The 15641-nt window shown below is 46.5% G+C and overlaps 1 pseudogene; it reads left to right on the forward strand.

Moving 5' to 3' along the window:
- The first annotated feature begins 1963 nt into the window (after nucleotides 1-1963).
- Nucleotides 1964-15164, forward strand: LOC120393776 (annotated as a pseudogene).
- The last annotated feature ends 477 nt before the right edge of the window (nucleotides 15165-15641 follow it).

The raw sequence follows: 15641 nt of genomic DNA on the forward strand, positions 1-15641 counted from the left end.
GGATTCCCCTCCAGGCTCAACTTCAAAGTTTAAAAAACAGGAATAAACCTCCCTCTTAACATAGGGAAAATTCACAGCTAAAACAAAAGCTAATCTAATGACTCTCCTTGCTATTACTTACATCTAAAATTACAGAAATGTATCATTTCCGTAGGAGCTGGGTCACCTGCTTGGTCTCTCTCTTTGTCCCAAGAGGGAACAAAACAAAGAGCACAAACAAACCCTTCCTCTCCTCACCCCCCGATTTGAAAGTATCTTCTTTCCCCATTGGCCCTTCTGGTCAGGTGCCAACCAGGTTATTTGAACTTCTTAACCCCTTACAGGTAAAGGAGGGATTTTGTGCTACCCTTAGCTGTAGATTTATGACAATGAACATTTGAAATTTTCCATTTAAAAAAAATTCTACCCCTTTCTACTTCTGACAGTACAGGTTGGATTCTGTTGTTTGGGTTAAAGCAGCATTTCCCAAACTTTTCTGGCCACGGAACACTTTAGCCTATTACAGAACACTTTTATAATATTACTTTGTAGTCGTTTTGTTTTATAAAATAATATATTTAAGCATAAATAATGCAATTTTTTATTTGAAAACCAAGCAAAAATACAAATTTAAAATAACTTGAACTAACAATTTCTAACTGGAAAGTGCATATAATGTAGTATAAAAATCAAGTGCAAGAGTCAAAATTAAATTAATATTAAAGTGTTCTACTTTAAAAAATATATATATATAATATAGTGGCAAATTGCCAGCACTATTATGATGGGTCTCACGCTTTCTCTTCTTTGGGGGGTTCAGGGCACCATTTCTTGCCCCTAAATTGGAATATTAATTGCTCCACTAGTGTCCTAGAGGAGTGGAGTGGAGAGGGAGGGACCTGGGCCCGCCCTCTACTCCAGGTCCCAGCCCAGGAGCCCTGCGGATAGTGGTGAACCACTTGAACTGGTGGCTACTTCCCTCTCCTGCCCTTCAGCTTGTGGGGGGGCTTCCTGCCCTCCCTCTGCACAAGCCAGGTGCCCCTTATTTAGGGTCTAGGACTTCTTAGCCCACCGCAACACTTCTCCAAACTGTCCTCTGCTTGCCTTCAAACTGTTCTCTGCTCCAATACCAATCCTTTCTGCTCCAACTCCCACACTGTCTGATTGAAGCAGGGGTTTTTATCATGTGACTGGCTTCAGGTGCTCTAATTGGTGTCAGGTGCTCTAGTTAATATATAGCAAACTTTCTTCCCCTTACAGGGAATAAGGCTCCCTCCTAACCCATGCTGTATCACATATATATATATATATATATATATACACACACACACAATCACCAAACAAATTAGATTTTTTTTTACTAGGAAAATCTATTTTTATAAACAGAAATACAAACTGGGATTTAATGGGATTGGTGTTTGTGTCTTTTCATCACAAATTCACTTAATATTAGGAATAATGCTGGAAAGTTGAATCCTCATGTCAGGCGCAGCATCAAGTCTATTCCTATATTTGATTTTTGATGAAGTATAATACAAAAATCCCATCTCACACAAATAAGTTGTAGCAAAAGGAAGGAGCACTCGAACTGCACGTTTAGCCACATTAGGGTACTCTTCTATTAGGATATGTCTACACTATGAAATAAATTCGAATTTATAGAAGTCGGTTTTTCAGAAATTGTTTTTATACAGTCGACTGTGTGTCCACAAAAAATGCTCTAAGTTCATTAAGTTGGCAGAGTGCATCCACAGTACCGAGGCTAGTGTCGACTTCCGGAGTTTTGCACTGTGGGTAGCTATCCCACAGTCTTCACTGCCCATTGGGATTCTGGGTTCAGATCCCAATACCTGATGGGGCAAAAACAGTGTCGCGGGTGGTTCTTGGTAAATGTTGTCTCCCTTCCTCTGTGAAAGCAATGGCAGACAATGGTTTTGCGCCTTTTTTCCTGGGTTACCTGTGCAGACACCATACCACAGCAAGCATGGAACCCACGCAGCTGACCATCAGCGTAACTCTCCTGGTGCTAGCAGACGTGGGACTGCATTATTATACAGCAGTAGCTCATTGCCTTTTGGCAGCAGATGGTGCGTTACGACTGGTAGCCATTGTCATCATATTCCTGGGTACTCTTTTAACCAACCTTGGTGAGGTCAGTCACGGGCGCCTGGGCAGACTCCTGTTGAGCACCCAGGAGAGAACAATGGCTCACAGTCATAATGCAGCATCTTCTGCCGAGCACCCAGGAGCTGAAAATGGCTAGCAGTCAAACTACACCATCTGCTGCCACCCTAAAGATGTAAAAGATAGATGGAGTAGATTAAAACAAGAGAGAGACCCAATTTTGTTTTGTATTCATTTGCTTCCTCCCGCCCTCTGTGAAATCAACCCAGGGTTTTGAGTTTGATCCTTGAGGGGGCCAGTCTGTGTGTGACAGTTGTTTATTTGTGTTTCTCCTTGATGCAAAGCCACCCCCTTTGTGGACTGTAATTCCCTGTAAGCCATGTCGTCAGTCGCCCCTCCCTCCGTCAGAGCAGACAATCTTTTTGCGCCTTTTTTCAGCCCAGATGCCATAGCACTGGATCATGGAGCTCGCTGAGATCACCGTGGCAATTACGAGCACTGTAAACACAATGTGCAGTATCCTGGAGTATATGCAGAACCTGCCAAAGCAAAACCAGGCAAGGAAGTGACAGCAGCGCGGTGACGAGAGTGATGAGGACATAGACTTCTCACAAAGTATGGGCCCCGGCAATGTGCACATCATGGTGTTAATGAGGCAAGTTCATGCTGTGGAACGCCGATTCTGGGTCCGGGAAACCAGCACAGACTGGTGGGACTGCATAGTGTTGCAGGTCTGGGATGATTCCCAATGGCTGCAAAACTTTCGCATGCGTAAGGGCACTTTCATGGAACTTTGACTTGCTTTCCCCTGCCCTGAAGCACCATAATACCAAGATGAGAGCAGCCCTGCAAATGCAGGTTAAAGAGGAGGGAAGAAGTGCTCCAGAGAACAGAAGTGGTCAAAGAATATCTCTTGATGAGGAATAAAACCTACCACGTTCCTTGCAAATGTGTAAAGCATTTATGACTCATTTCCTCTGTAAAACAACCAATGCTGTCAAATATAGTCGGCAAGTGAGGAGTCTGTTTGGTTCCACGAATGAGGAAGCATCCAAAAATGTAGTTGAGAAGTGAGTGACAATAGCCCTCTGGAAGCTTGCACTGCCAGACAGCTACCGGTCAGTCGGGAATCAATTTGGAGTGGGCAAATCTACTGTGGGGGCTGCTGTGATTCCAAGTATCCCACTCAATAAAAGATCTGCTATCAAGGATAGTGACTGTGGGAAATGTGCAGGTCATAGTCGATGGCTTTGCTGCAATGGGATTCCCTAACTGGTGGGGCGATAGGGATATGGGTTCCATCTATCTTGGCACCAAGCCAGCGAGTACATAAACTGAAAAGGGTACTTTTCAATGCTGCTGCAAGCACTGGTGGATCACAGGGGAAGTTTCACCAACATCAACGTGGGATGGCCAGGAAAGGTACATGACGCTCGCATCTTCAGGAACTCTGGTTTGTTTCAAAAGCTGCAGGAAGGGACTTTCTTCCCAGACCAGAAAATAACTGTTGGGGATGTTGAGATGCCTGTAGTTGTCCTTGGGGGACCTACGCTACCCCTTAATGCCATGGTTCATGAAGCCATACACAGGGAGCCTGGACAGTAGTCAGGAGCTGTTCAACTATAGGCTGAGCAAGTGTATTTGGCTGTTTAAAAGCACGCCAACGCAGTTTACTGACTTGGATAGATCTCAGTAAAACTAATATTCTCATTGTTATTACTGCTTGCTGTGCACTCTACAATAGCTGTGAGAATAAGGGGGAGACATTTATGGCGGGATGGGAGGTTGAGGCAAATTGCCTGGCCGCTGATTACGTGCAGCCAGACACCAGGGCAGTTAGAAGAGCACAGCAGGACGCACTGTGCAACAGAAAAGCTTTGAAAACCAGTTTCATGAATGGCCAGGCTATGGTGTGAAAGTTCTGTTTGTTTCTCCAGGATGAACACCCCCACCCCCTTGGTTCACTCTACTTCCCTGTAAGCTAAAGACCCTCCCCTGCCCCTCTTCAATCACCACTTGCAGAGGCAATAAAGTCATTGTTGCTTCATATTCATGCATTCTTTATTAATTCATCACACAAATAGGGGGATAACTGTCAAGGTAGCCCAGGAGGGGTGGGGGCGGAGGGAAGCGCAGGGTGGGGTGGGGGAGAAGGGAAGGACAAAGCAACACCACACTTTAAAACTTAAACTTTAAAACTTATTAAAGGCCAGCCTTCTGTTGCTTGGGCAATCTTCTGAGTGCCCGGAGGCCCTCCCACCACGTTCTTGGGCATCTGGGTGAGGAGGCTATGGAATCTGGGGAGGAGGGTGGTTGGTTACACAGGGGCTGTAGCAGTGGTCTGTGCTCCTGCTGCCTTTCCTGCAGCTCAACCATATGCTGGAGCATATCAGTTTGATGCTTCAGCAGTCAGAGCATCGACTCTTGCCTTCTGTCAGCAAGCTGACACCACCTATCCTCTTCAGCCCGCCAGCTCTCCTCGTGTTCCTGTTGTACTTTCCTGCACTTTGACATCGTCTGCCTCCACGCATTCTGCTGTGCTCTGTCAGTCTGGGAGGACAGCAGTAGCTCTGAAAACATCTCAGCCCGAGTGTGTCTTTTTTTTCACTTTCTAATCTTCGCTAGCCTCTGCGAAGGAGAAACATTTGCAGATGCTGGGGGAAAAGGGAGATTGGTGGTGAAAAAGACACATTTTAGGGAACAGTAGGATCACTCTTTCCCGTTAAACCTTGCTGTTCACATTACACAGCACATGTGCTTTTGTTACAAGGTAGCATTTTGCCTCTTATATTGAGGTCCTGCCGGTGTGGTGTGAGAGATCACTCCCGCCATGCCAGGCAACAGAATTCGTCTTGCAAATAGCCATGGTAAGCCACAGTCTTTTGGCTTCTTTAACTTTCATAACATGTGAGAATGGTTTCAAACAGCAGCGCCCTCATTTCCCATACCAAGCACCCATTGGGTTGGCCATTTAAAATGGGTTTGCAATTTAAAAGGGGTTTGTGTGTTAGAGTGCAGCACAAACCCAAATTAACCCCCTCCACACATACACTATTCTCTGGGATGATCACTTCACCCCTCCCCCCACCATGTGGCTAACAGCAGGGAACATTTCTGTTCAGCCACAGGCAAACAACCCAGCAGGATTGGGCACCTCTGAATGTCCCCTTAATAAAAGCACCTTATTTCAACCAGGTGACCTTGAATGATATCACTCTCCTGAGGATAACACACAGAGAGAGATAAGGAATGGATGTTGTCTGAATGCCAGCAAACACTGGGATTTCCGCTCCATCCCCATACGTTAACAGACTTTTGCAGTAGCTGTAGTGGCCACGAATGCCAGGGCAGATTAATCATTAAACATGCTTGCCTTTAACAATGTGTAATATTTACAAAGGTGCACTCACCAGAGGGTCCTTCTCTGCCTACAGGGTCCGTAAGTATGCCTTGGGTGGGTTTGGGAGGTACTAGGTCCAGGGTGAGAAAGGTATCTTGGCTTTTGGGGAAACCGGTTTCTCCGCTTCCTTGCTGTGAGTGCTCTTCAATCTCTTCGTCATCATCTTCCTTATCCCCAAAGCCCACTTCCTTGTTGCATGATTCTCCATTGAATGAGTCAAAGCACAGGGGTGGGGTAGTGGTGGCTGCACCCCCTAGCATGGCATGCAGCTCATCATAGAAGCAGCATGTCTGTGGCTCTGTCCCAGACCTTCTGTTTGCTTCTCTGGTTTAGTGGTAGGCTTGCCTCAGCTCCTTAATTTTCACGCGGCACTGCTGTGCGTCCCTGTTATGGCTTCTATCCTTCATGCCCTTTGAGACTTTACCCACGAAAGCTCATGCTCCAATACGTCTATTAGTCTATAAGGTGCCACAGGACTCTTTGCTGCTTTTACAGATCCAGACTAACATTGCTACCCCTCTGATTTTTTAACTACAAAATTTTATCCATTGTAGTAAAAATGGTCACATTCTTTCCTTGCAGCAACAGATTAATTTCATTTAATTTTGCAAAAATATCTGCAAGATACACAAGTCTCATTAGCCATGAGGAATTTGTCAGACAGTCATTAAATTTTCATCCTGAATTATCTGAAGTGAAGGATACCAGTAGTTCACTAAGAAGCTCAAAAAGCCTCACAAGCACTTTTCCTCTGGATAGCCACCTCACTTCCATATGTAAAAGAAGCGCTTTGTGCTGACTACCCATTCCCTCACACAATCTTAAATAACCTGGATTGAAGTGGTCAAGATTTGACAAAATTGATCATTTGTACTGCTTCATCGAGCACAATTTTCAGATATGCTGGTATTTTTTTAACTGCAAGTGCTTGTCTGTCTGTGTAGAACATAATGGCTCTTAGTGCTTTCTGATGCCACATGGCATAAAGAGAATGGTGTGTGCATACCACTGCAGTTGGCGCAGCCTCAAGTGGAAGGGATACAACGTCACTAACTGAAATGAGCCTGAAAGGGGTAGACGTCAACATGCTTGCGTGCCATGTTCTCTTTATGCCATGATATTCAATACAAGATCTATCAATAGATAGAGTTTTATGTTAAATTATAGTCATTCAAAAAGAGTTGTAAATTACACTTCAAATATACCAAATTTAAAATAAAAAAAATTAAAGATCCTTTTAAAAAAAAAAAAGATTCTTTCATGGAACACCTATTCATATCGTATGGAACACCAGTGTTTCGCGGAACACAGTTTGGGAAACACTGGGTTAAAGGAACATACTTACATTTTAGATTTAGATACGATAATGTTTGAAATTTCTGTGTTCCTGCAGATAAGGGTTTGAGACTGCTGGTATGTGTTAAGCTGCCTCCTCATAGCTCTGCCAATGCACCTCAGTCCTGACATGTGATAGACCCTGGTATTTCAGTCCCGGTTCTCTCCTGAACAAAGACCCAGGCAATGGGTACACTACAGAGCTCATGGTGGCACAGCTGCATTGATGAAACTGCGCCACCATAGTGCTGCTAGTGCAGATGATCTAAACCAATGGGAGAGAGCTCTCCCATCAACTTCTTATTTCAGCCTTGCAGTAGCTGTGCTTCCCCCGTCAATATATCACAGCCCTGGTCTACACTAGGCGTTTAAATCGGTTTTAGGAGCGTAAAACCGATTTAACGCCACAACCGTCCACACTAGGAGGCACCTTATATTGATTTTAATGGCTCTTTAAATCGGTTTCTGTACTCCTCCCCGACGAGAGGAGTAGCGCTAATATCGGGATTAACATATCGGATTGGGGTTAGTGTGGCCGCAAATCGACGGTATTGGCCTCCGGGTGGTATCCCACAGTGCACCACTGACCGCTCTGGACAGCATTCTCAACTCGGATGCACTGGCCAGGTAGACAGGAAAAGCCCCGCGAACTTTTGAAATTCATTTCCTGCTTCCCCAGCATGGAGAGCTCATCATCACAGGTGACCACGCACAGCTCATCATCACAGGTGACCACGCACAGCTCATCATCACAGGTGACAATGCAGTCTCCTGAGAATCGAAAAAGAGCCCCAGCATGGACCGCTCAGGAGGTACTGGATCTGATCGCTATATGGGGAGAGGATTCAGTGCTAACAGAACTGCGTTCCAAAAGACGAAATGAAAAAGTATTTGAAAGAATTTCTAAGGCTATGACGGATAAAGGCCACTGCAGGGACTCAGTGCAGTGCAGAGTGAAAGTTAAGGAGCTCAGACAAGCCTACCAGAAAACCAAAGAAGCAAATGGAAGGTCCGGGGCAGGTCGAAAAACATGCCGCTTCTATGCTGAGCTGCATGCAATTTTAGGGGGCTGTGCCACAAGTACCCCACCCCTGACCGTGGATTCCGAGGTGGGGGTTGTAATCTCTGCCATGTCTGAGGATTATGCAGATGGGGAAGATGAAGATGAAGAAGAAGAGGAAGACCTAGCAGAGAGCACACAGCACTCCGTGACCCCCAGCAGCCAGGAGCTTTTTATCACCCTGATGGAATTACCCTGCTCCCAGCCCTCACAAGCAACTATTCCAGACAATGACGCCATGGAAGGGAGCTCTGGTGAGTGTACCTTTGCAAATAGCAAACATTGTTTTTTAAGCAAGCCTTTTTTAATGATTGATTTGCCCTGAGGACTTGGGATGCATTCGCAGACAGTATAGTTACTTAGAAAAGTTTGTTAACATGTCCGGGGATTGAGAGGAAATCCTCCAGGGACATCTCGATGAAGCGCTCCTGTAGGTCCTCCAGAAGCCTTTGCAGAAGGTTTCTGGGCAAGGCATCCTTGTTCCGCCCACCATGGTAGGACACTTTACCATGCCATGCATGTAGCAAGTAATCAGGTATCATTGCGTGGCAAAGCATAGCAGCATATGGTCCCGGTGACTGCTGGCATTCAAGAAGCATCCGCTCTTTATCTTGTTCTGTTATCCTCAGCAAAGTGATATCGTTCAGGATAACCTGGTTAAAAATCAGGAATTTAAGTAAGGGGGGTGGCCATTTTTCTACTGGGTTCGTGGAATGCAGCAGCTTAAAAAAAACACTTTCCTGCACATAGCGAAGCGGGGGGAGGGGAGGAGTGAAATGCCGATGATCTTTTCTGTTTGGTCACTGGCGATCTTCCCCAAGCTACCAGACACGCAGTGGGTGGGGGGGAGGGGGAAGGTTGTTGATTAGCAGGGAGCTAGCGTGGTATTAGCCATGCGTTGGGGGGGAGGGGTAAATCACTGAGACAGTGGCTTACCATGGCCGCATGCAAGCTGAATTCTGATGCCTGGACCTGTGTCTGTGAGATCTGTAACTCCAGAGCTGCAAGCACTCACTATTAAGATGAAAAATGCGACCTTGTAGGGAAATCACATGTGCTAGGTGAATAGTGATGTTCACTGTGAAACAGTATAACCATTGTTCTGTAAAATGTATCTTTCTAAATATTTATTTCCCTCATCCAGCGGCAAATTTTTCAACCATCCCTCCTCCATCCCAAAGGCTAGCACAGATAAGGCGGAGGAAAAAGAAGACGCGAGATTAGATGTTCTCGGATATTATGGAAGTTACACGCAATGAAAGAGCTCATCTGAATGAGTGGAAGGACGTGGTTTCAATTTACAGGAAAGAGGCCAGTGAACGTGAGGACAGGAGGGACAACCGAGATGAGAGGTGGCGGCAGGAAGACCGGCAGGAAAATCAGCGGTTGCGGCAGGAAGATCAGCGGTGGCGGGATGCAACTCTGGGGCTGCTGCGTGATCAAACTGACATGCTCCGGCGTCTTGTGGAGCTTCAGGAACGGCAGCAGGATCACAGAGTGCCGCTGCAGCCCCTGTATAACCACCCTCCCCCTCACCATGTTCCTTAGCCTCCTCACCCAGACGTGTAAGAACGCGTGGGGGGAGGCTCCGTGCACCCGCCCACTCCACCCCCGTGGACAGCCCAACCAGAAGGATGTTGTTACTCTGAATTTTTTTTAATGGCCTTCTCCATCCCTCCTATCCTCCTCCCAAAGCACACCCTTACTTCTCTCCCTCTTTTTATAATGAATCAATAAAGAATTCATGCTTTTTAAATGAGAGCGACTTTATTTGCATAAGTAAGCTGTACTCGAAGGGGGAGGGGGAGTTGCTTACAGGGACTGAGTCAATCAAGGGGGTTGGGTGTTCATCAACAAACACAGCAGTCACACTGTACCCTGGCCATTGATGAAGCTCATTTTCAAAGCTTCTCTGATGCACACCGCTTCCTGGTGTGCTCTTCTAATCTCCCTGGTGTCTGGCTGCGCGTAATCAGCGGCCAGGTGATTTGCCTCAGCCTCCCACCCCGCCATAAAGGTCTCCCCCTTACTCTCACAGAGATTGTGGAGAATACAGCAAGCAGCAATAACATAGGGGACATTGGTTTGGCTGAGGTCTGAGCGAGTCAGTAATGTGCGCCAGCGTGCCTTTAAACGGCCAAATGCACATTCCACCACCATTCTGCACTTGCTCAGCCTGTAATTGAACAGATCCTGACCACTGTCCAGGCTGCCTGTGTATGGCTTCATGAGCCATGGCATCAAGGGGTAGGCTGGGTCCCCCAGGATAACGACAGGCATTTCAACATCCCCAACTGTTATTTTCTGGTCTGGGAAGTAATTCCCTTGCTGCAGCCGTTTAAACAGAGTAGTGCTTCTGAATACGCGAGCGTCATGAATCCTCCCTGGCCATCCCACGTGGATGTTTGTGAAATGTCCCTTGTGATCCATCAGTGCTTGCAGCACCATTGAAAAGTACCCCTTCCGGTTTACGTACTGGGTGCCCTGGTGCTGCGGTGCCAAGATAGGGATATGGGTTCCATCTATCGCCCCCCCCACAGTTAGGGAATCCCATTGCAGCAAAGCCATCCACTATGGCCTGCACGTTTCCCAGAGTCACAACCTTTCGTAGCAGCAGCTTAGTGATTGCTTTGGCTACTTGCATCACAGCAGCCCCCACAGTAGATTTTCCAACTCCAAATTGATTCCCGACTGACCGGTAGCTGTCTGGCGTTGCAAGCTTCCACAGGGCTATCGCCACTCGCTTCTCTACTGTGAGGGCTGCTCTCATCTTGGTATTATGGCGTTTCAGGGCAGGGGCAAGCAAGTCACAAAGTTCCATGAAAGTGCCCTTACGCATGCGAAAGTTTCGCAGCCACTGGGAATCGTCCCACACCTGCAACACAATGCAGTCCCACCAGTCAGTGCTTGTTTCCCGGGCCCAAAGTCGGCGTTCAATGGATAGAATCTGCCCCATTACCATCAGGATCTCCAAAGCGCCGGGGCCCGCGGTTTGAGAGAATTCTGTGTCTACGTCCTCATCACTGTCATCGCCGCGCTGCCGTATCCGCCTCTTACTCGCCTCGGTTCGAAGGTCCTGGTTCAGCATATACTGCACGAGAGTGCGCGAGGTGTTTAAAACATCCACGATTGCGGTATTGAGCTGAGCACGGTCCATGCTTGCTGTGCTATGGCGTCTGCACAGTTCTCCAAGCAAAAAAGGCGCGAAACGGTTGTCTGCCGCTTTCAGGGAGGGAGGGAGGGGTGAGGCTGTACCCAGAACCACCCGCGAAAATGATTTTTGCCCCATCAGGCACTGGGATCTCAACCCGGAAATGCCAAGGGGCGGGGGAGGCTGCGGGAACTATGGGATAGCTACGGGATAGCTACCCACAGTGCAACGCTCCAGAAATCGACGCTAGCCTCGGACCATGGACGCACAACACCGATTTAATGTGTTTAGTGTGGCCGCGCGCACTCGATTTTATAAAATCTGTTTTACAAAACCGGTTTATGCAAATTCGGAATAGTCCCGTAGTGTAGACGTACCCTTCGTCTTCACCAGTGCTTAGGTCAGTGTAACTTACATTGCTCAAGGTGGTGACTTATTCACACCTCTGAGTGACAAAAGTTATGTCAACAAAACTGTAGTGTAAACATGGTCTAGCAATCAAGACAAATCTTGCAGTGGTTTTGTGAGGTGGGGAATTGTTTCCTATGGTCCAGGATGACACCAAAAGCAGTCCTTACATTGGAACTGACAGTTCACACTCATCCAACAGAGCTGTACTGGGCTAAAGGTTTTCTCCCTCACTCCCACCCCTTTGAGGGCTTCAGTCAATCCCCCAACTGCCTTGAAAAAAACTGAAATTCTTTTCCATTTTTCTCAATGTTTTCCTAATTCCCCATACCCTCTCCCTGCATTTCTCCTGATTTTGAAAACAGGGGACTTTTCCCAGGCTGCACTGCTAGTGTAATGCCAACAGACCCCAGTTGTCAATGGGCAGGACTGTACCAGGGACCTCTGAAGTTTAGTGCAGGAGCCTCTACCGTGTGAGCTAAAAGCCAACTGGCAGACTCATTTTCTCTCTCCCTAAGTGGTCTTGGTGCCACTAGATGGGACACAACACTACACCCAGAAGGTATGTGGTTACACCAGCTCCACAGACAACCTCGGCTTCCTGGGTGTGATTGGAAGGATGGTCTGTGTCTGTGGGATACCCCAACCCTGCACCTGCCTAATTGGTCTGAGGACAGTCAGGCTGATCTGGACACAGGTTTGGTGGGACTCTATGGCTTCTCCCCGATCAAGAGTGAGGGGGTCACTTGTGGGCAGGCCGGCTGCTCTACTGTATCTAGCTCCCTTCCTCCAACGAGCCTTCCACAGATCCTACCCTCCATTTCTCCCCCATGCAGGGGCCAGGGCAGTTACTGCTGACCCGATGCAGCCCAACATCACAGGGAGAGGGGACCCGGAAGGGGCGTTTTAATGAAATCACAAAGAGCCATTTTCTCCTCCTCCCAGGCCAGTTGCCCTTGGTGGCTGTTCTTCACCCTGACAGGCCCATCCTCCCCAGCTGGCAGCTCCACTTAGTACTGGTCAGCCAGAGCGGCTTTCCCTGGGCTGCTCACCCATTCAGTGTCCCAGGCTGTTACCCAGCTGCTGAACGGCCTCATTGGCTGGAACAGTTGGGAAGGCACCATTTCCCCTGGTGTAACTCCCCCTAGCCGAGTGCCAGGCAGACTCCATGCGAGGGGAAGAGCTGAGGGGATGCTGTGGCCATTGCCGAGAGAGGGCTCCTCTCTGGGATCCCATTGCTCCTCTGCTGCTGTGCAGAACAGCTCCCCAGGGAGGTCCTAAGGGCTCCATGCCACGGAGAAGGTGGGATTTGGCTCTAAAGCCGGGCAATGCAGCTCTATTGCATTCATTCCCCTGGATGTGTTAATCAGCTCCCCTAACTGTGAGTGAGAAGAGCTGCTATTGTGGGCATGGCGCATGTTCTCCATCTACTTCTACTATCTGTCCCTCTCCTACAGTGTTTTCTTCCTGTCTTCCCCTCTTTTCCTTCACTGCTTTCCCTCCTCACTCCCGTTTTCCTTCTCCTGCTCCCCAGGCTTCACTCTTTTCCCCTTTCATCCATCTGTCCCAATTATTTGTCCCATTCCCCTTTTCACCTTTTTCTCCCTAGACTCCTCCTTTTCTCTTTTCACCCCAAAAAGAAAACAGGGGCTGATTTGTAGAGGTGCTGAGCCCCCAAAACCCCAGCTGATGTCAGGAGCAGCTGGGTATGCTCCAATTATATGGAAGTCAGGCATCTTCTGCTAAACAGAGAGCCCATTCTCTAGCCTGCCCCTGGCTCTTTCTGCTGTTCCCACCTTCCTGGACTGGCTCCTGGTGACTGCTGCTCCTCTCTGCGTATGGTAGAGGCTGGACAAGGAGCTAATGAGACCTGGTGGCAACACCACACCGCGAGCAGTGATTCCAAAACAGAACATAAGGATCCAGACCAGCATTCCTCCCAGAAACACTTGATCCCTGCGCTGGTCCCCTCATGCCCAAAGCCTGCTGAATGCTTAGAACTCACTCACATCTGAGCCAAGGCCTCCAAAGGTGACAGGCTGTCAGTGCTAATCACCCACTTTGCTGCTCCGCTCCAACATGCAAAATGTTTCCATGCCAGTTAACTAAGGCCTTACAACAGGTATAATTACAGAGAGGGAAATCCCCAAACACACCCTGTCATAGACAGTAAAGAGTTAAGAAGTTCACCCAGCCTAGCTGACACCTGACCAGAGGAACCAATGGGGGAACAAGATGTTTCACCCAGGAAGGAGGGAAGTTTCCTTTGTTCAGTCAGTCTGTTAAGTTCTGTGCCAGAGTGAAAAAGATCAAGGAATCACCCAGGGTAGTGAGTATTAGAGAAGGAATAAATGAGCTTGTGTTTATTTCCTTTTGTGACTTTGTCTTTTTGCATTAGAGGGATAATCAAATTGGGTTTTCTTTTGTGTAACTAAGGTTTTGCCCAGGAGAACAGCCTCTGTGTTTTTAATCTGTTGTCTATAAGAATAGCTTGTACGTTAATCTCTCAGAGGTATTTCTTTTACATCTTTTCCTTAATTAAAAGCCTTCTTTTTAAGAACCTGATTAATTTTTTTCCTTGTAATAAGATCCAAGGGGTTTGGATCGGTGTTCACCAGGAAATTGGTGGGGAAGACTCTCAGGTTACCCAGGGAAGGTTTACAGAACTTGGGAGGGAGAGATGGGGGGGGGAGATTATCTTTACAATAACATTGTCAAACTTACTTCTTCCAGGCCCAAGAACTGCCAGCCAGTGCACTGAGAAATCCGAACTACGGATTGTTCTTGTTGGCAAAACTGGAGCTGGGAAAAGTGCAACAGGAAACTCCATCCTTGGTAGGAATCAGTTTGAGTCTAAAATCTCAGCAAAATCCATAACAACGACATGTAAGAAGGAGAGCAGGGCTTGGAATGGCAGAGACATTGTAGTCATTGATACTCCTGGTCTTTTTGACCCAAAAATTCCTTTAATAGAAACTATGGAAGAAATAGGGCGTTGTATGGCAGTCTCCTCCCCAGGACCCCATGCTATAGTTCTGGTGATGCAGCTGGGTCGTTTCACTGAAGAAGAGAAAAAAACAGTTGAACGAATACAAGACATTTTTGGGGAAAAAGCTGCACAGTACATGATCTTCTTGTTCACCAGAAAAGATTACTTAGATGGTATGCCTTTACATGATTATTTAAAAGTTTCCAGTGACAAAGATCTTCAGGAGTCAATGCAAAAGTGCGGGAATCGATGCTGTGCTTTCAACAACAAAGCAAAAGGACAGGAGCAGGAAGAACAGATTTCAGAGCTGACTGCAATGATTGATAAGATGATGAAACAGAATGGAGGCTCACATTATACTAATGACATGTATGAATATGCTCAGAAGAAACTTCAAGAAGAAATCGAGACACTCAGAAAATACTATGAGGAAGAGAGGGAAAAAAAGAAAAGAGAAGTGGAATCTCAGGATGAAGAGGAATGTAAGGAAATAGATGAGAAATTACAGAAAGAAGGCTCATATAATGAAAACACTTTGAAACAACAGAAAGAGGCCCAGTGACAAAAATGGGAAATAGATTTAGAGAAAATAAATACCCACTACCAGGCACAGCTACATGAACTCAGGGAAATAGCTGTTGAGGATGTTAACATAATAGAAGCTATTTTAAAACAATTATCTTCTGTATTTTCAAACATCAAAGGCTGGTTTTCTTAATGATTGACTTACTGTAATTTCTCCTTCTTTTGCCACTTTACCAGTTTTTCAATAGTAATGAATGGAGTTTCAGTGCTTTGTAACACTTTAACCTACTATTTTTTTCTTCACCGAAGTTTATATTTGTATCAGTTTCTTAGTCAGTTTTGTACTGTCACACCCTACAGCTAATGCATAAAAATATGAGTAAATGAAGCTATTAGCATTTGTTCTTTATTAATGTGTGTTGGTTCCATTAAAGACTCTGGCTACAGCTATTAGATCTTTTCTGGACTAAGAGTCAGAATAAGATTGGGTTGATGTATTATATTAATTGTGACTAATATTGTTGTCAATATGATGGTAAATGTAGACCGTATTTCTGTTCAGAAATCATTTACAGAAATCAGAATCTGTTCATAAAAAATAACCATTCATAAGTATTCACTGATCAGTTTGGATGAACAATTCTCAGCTCATTTGTTGTTCACAAGCAGT

The sequence above is a fragment of the Mauremys reevesii genome, unplaced genomic scaffold (assembly GCF_016161935.1).
Source record: "Mauremys reevesii isolate NIE-2019 unplaced genomic scaffold, ASM1616193v1 Contig3, whole genome shotgun sequence".
In the NCBI taxonomy this organism is placed as follows: domain Eukaryota; kingdom Metazoa; phylum Chordata; order Testudines; family Geoemydidae; genus Mauremys; species Mauremys reevesii.